The following is a 6,662-nucleotide window of genomic DNA, read 5'->3' on the forward strand; positions in this document are numbered from 1 at the left end:
TGAGCACGGGAAACTGCTTAGGGGGATGTAATTCTGTTTAAAAGTCTGTCACTGTGAATTACTGAGGGGAAAAGGCAAATCACAGGGTAGCACAGGAGTACTTTGGTGCCAAAAAAATCCTAGACCTTTGCAGTGTCAGGAAATAATTTGCAGTGAATATCCAACTTCCCCTATATCATTTTCTTGAGGCTAGAAACATGCTAATGTCTTCTATATAGAGAAACACAGACTGAACGTTAAAGGCACATTTGGAAAGAGAATGGCACTTCCAATTTCTACCACTGCCAAATTTTGGTCCTTAGAACCTGTGTGTAAACAACTGCCTTGCATTTGACATGATCAGGTCTACTTATTTTGTGTAAGGTTTCCTCCAGTGATACAGTAGCTGCATTTGCAGTTTGTTTGCCTCAATGGTTTTTTTCATCCTGGTTCAAAAATTGCATAACTATGTTGTCTTCAAGAAACACGAGGTTTATAATATAAAAGCAGATGAGCCTGGGGTGCTTTGGGAGACTGTAGGTCACATTTAAAATAACTTGCATGTAAAATTATTCAGCAAAAAGTAGTAGCCTGAAGTGAGTCAGTGGTTCAGAGACTCTAGTGCAGTTAAGCAGCCTAGAAGAATTTGTTACTGGTCTTTTTAGAATTGTCATTGATCCTTGAAACAAGACCATTCCTGCTTGCATTTTCAAAAGTTTTATTCAGGAAGGTTGCCCCTAAGGAAAAGATCAGCAGAAAGCCAATGCATCAACAAAATTGCATGCTAATCCTCGGAGCAGGGCAGAAGCGGGATGGAAGTCAAGAATACAAAGTAAGGAATATATCTTATGCTGGCTCTGCACAGCAGCAGATTTCATTTCTACAGAAGCCTTAGAAGGGGAAAAAGACCCAACAACAACCCCCCTCCCTTGTTAACTGAATAATGATTAGAACTAAAAATTAATTCAAAGCAGTAGAGAGATTGCCCAAAAAATGCCAATGCCGATGGTCTATTCAGACAGACTTGGTTAAGACCTGCAGATTCATTGTGGCCATTAGATTCCCTAACAGTTTTGAAAAAATAAGCTGCAAACTCATTAAAGAGAAATCTTGGAGTTTTTTTAGATAAGGATAGTAATGGTCGTAGAACCATCACCTGTTTGCAAGTATCACAATAACACTTAAAAGCAGAATCTCCCATTTCAAGTAAATTGGTGCTACATCATCTGAATGAATTTTTAGAAACAGACAGGATAGGCAGAATAATTTACTTCTTGTTTTTAAGTGCAAACATTTAATTTGAAGGAAATCTTTGTCTCCACATAATAAAAGTGACTACTCCCTCCTAATATTCAACAGAACCTAAATTGGATTGATGTTAAATGATTAAATTTGCCAGTGAAAGGGTTGCCCTTGAATTGCCTGCTGGGAGTCTCTCTAAAGACTTGTGTTTTGCCCTTCTTATGTCCTTTCTGTCCAATCTCAAGAAACTCCCCTTATTTTACTGTCAAATTTACAAATTAAACAACTTTGCCACAATGCATGCAGTGCCTGGCTGAATAGGGCTCTGATTAGCTGGCTGTGTCAGGGCTCACCACTACAGCACAAAGAAGAGAAGACAGTTTAAAAAATCTGCTTCTTACACCATTTGAACATGAAGTGAACATTTTTCACTCCCTTAATTTTTTTTAAAACATTTCACTTTTTCCATCCAAAAATTGATTTTTTTTTTTTTTTTTTGTCTGCATGCTCTTAGTTCAAGCATTGGGAAAGAAGGCAGGGATTTCATGTGGGAGCGTCTTTTTTTATAGTTTTTTAAAATTACCCTTCATGCACTTTTTCATGCTTTTTCATGTTTCTGTATTTAAATTTTGCTTTTTTGAAGAGAGTAAAGAGTGAATGCAGAAAGAGGGAAAAGCTCAAAGACAAATATGTTTTAAAATTTGAGTTTTTAAAAACAGAAACAAAAATAAATGACAAAAAAAAAATTATTTGCCGCTATTTAAAATAACCCCACCTTTACAAATGCACTGACAGGAGTGAACCATCCTTTGGCAAGCCCTCTGCATTAACATTTGCTGTACCTGAAACCATCTGGGAATGTTCTTCTTTTGCTTTTCTTCAGGTGCTTACAGAAATCACTTATTTCCATAACTATGTCTCTTCTTTGTCATTTCAGTTTTCCATTTTAGTTGCTCTTACTGATTTTATATAAATCATCAGCTTCACAGTTTTCAGTGAAATCAATACTATCCACAACAGCTAAGCATCTATTGCAGTTCTTTGATGGGCACTAATAGTGTTTTATGTTTTAACATGTTTTGAGCAATATCCAAAATGCTTTTGCAGGGCTGCTTGAAGTTAAGAAGCTTTATAAATAACTTTATAGGAATGTTGCATAGAATTGAAAAACATTAGGCACAAGAAAGGCTGAAAGAGAAAATTATTTTTATTTGTGTCTTGAAAAATAATTTCAGGCCTCTGGAAGCAGAAATTTTTCTGCATCTCAGAAACAGGCTGCAGCATTTGGAGAAAAGCACAAGATTACAGTCTAATTATAAGGGACTGTACTCGAACCATTTTCCCCATTTGTTACCATCAAAATCATTAAACTGAATTAATTTAGCATTGTGCCATTCCATCTTGTTAAAATCTATGTCAAGAGAACGAGCAAGAGAATGAGGTAATTTGCTCCCATACCTTATAAAGATGTTGCTACAGTATTTCATGTGATGCAGAAGTCTCTGCCTTACCGGCGAGAGGCTGCAGCGTTCTGGGCGGCTGCAAATGCAGAGAGCCCGTGAACTTCTAGGATCTAGTCTGTGGGACACAGATGTGTTTATGAAGTGCCCGAGAGCGGCATCATGCAGCCGGGAGTGACGTGCCCCCTGCCCGGTGTGCAAGGCAGAGCAGCCCTTGTGGTTTTGCTGCTGGACATCCCTCCTCGGGCTGGTGCTCTCAGCGAAGCAGGGAGGGCAGGCACGGCGGCTGTTTTCTGGTGGGGAAGGTGTTGCCGTGCATTCCCCGTGAACCACAAAAGCAGGCTGAAATGTCTAACCGACGTCCAGAAGAGAGGTCTGTCCCCTCCCTCTGCCCCGGGTGACTTCGGTTACAAGTCCCTTCTTAAGCCCTTCTGGAGGCCGTGACTTTATCGTAAGAAGGCAGGGGCTTCAAGGTCTCCTTCTTGACCCAGCATGAGGGGCATTTGTTTATTATTTCCATGCTGGGCACCAGAAGGCTAAAACACTTTTTCTATTTGCACCATCCCTCTGGTCACATCAGGCTGATCTTCGGTAGCCTGTACAATCCTCGGTTGCCTGTAGGATCCTCGGTTGCCTGTACAATCCTCGGTTGCCTGAACAATCCTCTGTTGCCTGTACAATTTGCCTGTAGGATCCTCGGTTGCCTGTACAACCGGCTGCCTGTTCTCTTTTACATCTATGAAGCAGCCTGGTAGCTCTGGAATTTTTACAAGGTTATATATGTCCGCCGAGACAGTCTCTTAAACTACAGACATTTTGTATTTAATCATCATGTTTAAATATCTTTAAGCCACCCATGCGCACAGATTTTTCACTACGTTTTCAATGGGCTAATAACTGTTCTGAGTCTGTGCTCTGCTTGTGCACATTACGCCAACTAAAATGCCAACTGGCACCATTTGGTCATTTTCAAATGCAAAGGCAGATGTCTGCTCTTGTAGGCAGGCCATGGCCAGGAAGGGTTTTTTTGTGGGGGGAGGTGGTGGGTATGCATAGCTATCCTTTTTCATTGATACAGGAGTATTTTTCTGAAATGAAGTTTGGCTCCCTGGCTCTAAGGAGCTCCTTTTTGTAAGAGAGCGAAGAGATTCCTCATGAAAGACACCAAGCCTGTGTAACTATAGAAGAAAGCTGCTGGGATTTCATTTTCACTTTTTTATTTGGTCTGTCAGTGTGTTGAGTTTGCATGGCAAGGTTTTGGTAGCAGGGGAGCTACAGGGGTGGATTCTGTGAGAAGCTGCTAGAAGCTTCCCCCATGTCTGATAGAGCCAACGCCAGCCGGCTCCAAGATGGACCTGCTGCTGGTCAAGGCTGAGCCCATCAGCGACGGTGGTAGTGCCTCTGGGAGAACAGATTTAAGAAGGGGGGAAAAAACCCTGTGTGACTGCAGCTGAAGAGAGGAGTGAGAACATGTAAGAGAAACAACCCCACAGACCCCCAGGTCAGTGAAGAAGGAGGGGGAGGAGGTGCTCCAGATTCCCCTGCAGCCTGTGGTGAAGACCATGGTGAGGCAGGCTGTCCCCCTGCAGCCCAGGGAGGTCCACGGTGGAGCAGATCTCCACCTGCAGCCCGGGGAGGACCCCACGCCAGAGCAGGGGGATGCCTGAAGGAGGCTGTGACCCTGTGGGAAGCCCGTGCTGGAGCAGGCTCCTGGCAGGACCTGTGGCCCCCGTGGAGAGAGGAGCCCGCGCCGGAGCAGGTTTGCTGGCAGGACTTGTGACCCTGCAGGGGACCCACGCTGGAGCAGTCTGGGCCTGAGGGACTGCAGCCCATGGGAGGGACCCACGCTGGACCAGTGTGCTCCTGAAGGACTGCACGCCATGGGAAGGACCCCACGGCGGAGCAGGGGCCGAGTGCGGAGTCCTCCTCCCCCTGAGGAGGAAGGAGCGGCAGAGACAAGGTGTGGCGAGCTGACCCCAACCCCCATTCCCCATCCCCCTGCACTGCTGGGGGGAGGAGGGAGAGAGAACCGGGAGGGGGGGTTGAGCTGGGAAGGAGGGAGGGATGGGGGGAAGACGTTCTAAGATTTAGTTTTTATTTCTCATTACCCTCCTCTGATTTGATTGGTAATAAATTAAATTAATTTTCCCTGAGTTGGATCTGTTTTACCCGTGATGGTAATTGGTGAGTGATCTCTCCCTGTCCTTATCTCGACCCACGAGCCTTTCATTATATTTTCTCTCCCCTGTCCAGCTAAGGAGGGGAGTGACAGAGTGGCTTTGGTGGGCACCTGGCGTCCGGCCGGGGTCAACTCACCACAGCCAGCATGAATGTATTTGTCCATTCTTCTATCACCAAAGAAGCTTGTACCGAGTGCTCTGTATGTGACTCGACTATTATTGTATTATTTAATTGGCATTTGATTGATAGTTGTAGCACATATTCATTCTTTCTGTCTGAAAGAACCTTTAACAATTGCTCCATGAGATCCTTTGCTGTAAAGCACCTCAGCATGTCTGAGCTCAGCATCCCCAGTTTGTTTCCCCACCACGATGTCAGCATTTGATGGCTCTGGGCTGTTGAGGGGTGTGAGGAATACGAGCCCTTTCCCCACAACAGTGGGAATGGGGACCATAATCGGGAAAGTCACAGGTCTGCCAGAGCAGCCCGTAGGTCTTCCTCCAGCCACACGGGATGGCAGGGATGGGGCTTCCTCTGAGACCAGCTCCTGGGACGTGGTCCTGTTCCCAGCCACACCTCCTCCTCCTCCTCCTCCTCCTCCCCATCAACCTTTGCTTCTTTTCCATCGGCTTTTCATTGCCCCAATTTCACGGCTTCTCCCTTCTTACCGTGAGTCCTTTGCCCACAAGCAAGGCTGACAGAGGCAGCACCTACACACAGCTTTAGTCAGACCATAACTAAGATTTCCTATTACATATATTTAATGCAACATACACATAGATGTATGTTTATTTGTCATATTATCTTGACATATGCAAAATAAACCAAAGGGCCTGCAGGAACCTTTTTCTGTAGCCATTATTCTTCCATTTTCCTTATCCCTCTCCCATCCATCATATGCAAACATGAATTATAAACTGTTTGGGACAAAGAGTGCTTCATTTTATTTGCCTATTGGCAACAGCAATCTTCTGCATGAGGAATGAATAAATAATAATTACTTTTTTTTATTTAAGAGTGACCAATGGACGGGTTTTTTTCTTTTTCTTCAGAATACAAACAATCAGGTAGAAAGTGCCACTCCTTTGCTTCCTGTAATGCCTCTGGAGAGCTTCTTCAGGATTCATTTCAATTTGTGGGAACCTCTAACAGAGGGGGTTTTTTTCTTTACCACTTCAAGAAAAAAGATTGTTGTCATAAAGAGATCTCTCCTCTGCAATTAGAAAAACATATTTTAAAGACTAAACATATATTTAAAAAACCCCTGTTGTGAGTGGAATTGAAGTTAATCATCTTGTATTCTCTGTCTTTCCTGCCTTGTTCTAAGAACTTCATCTCCCTCTAGATTAATAACAAGACAAGAGTTAGACATGAGATAATTTACCACATCATTTATTTACACATTTTAATGAAGGAAAGATCATAGAAGCATAACAGAGCTGAAGTTTGTTGTCAGTTGGGTTGGGAAATGTATATAAATTCCAGGAACAACTTAGTCAGTACCAACACTATTTTAATTTTAAATGGAAATTATGCAGCTAACAAGTCGTATCCTGTCTTCTCACTGCTGTTGATCTGCAAAGCAAGAATCCTAGAGGGCATAATGAGAGATCTCACAAAAAATACTTCTGAGAAATAAAATCTGATGTGTGATTCTCCTGCATTAGTTTGAACTGCACTGCTGCACTAATGTAAAAAAAAAATATTTGAAAGCCATTTTAATATGCCTTGAAGATTTCATTTTCTTATTTTGCAATCAAATAGCATGGACCATAATCGTGACTGATATCAAGTCACCAC

The sequence above is a fragment of the Harpia harpyja genome, chromosome 22 (assembly GCF_026419915.1).
Source record: "Harpia harpyja isolate bHarHar1 chromosome 22, bHarHar1 primary haplotype, whole genome shotgun sequence".
Taxonomy (NCBI): Eukaryota; Metazoa; Chordata; class Aves; order Accipitriformes; family Accipitridae; genus Harpia; species Harpia harpyja.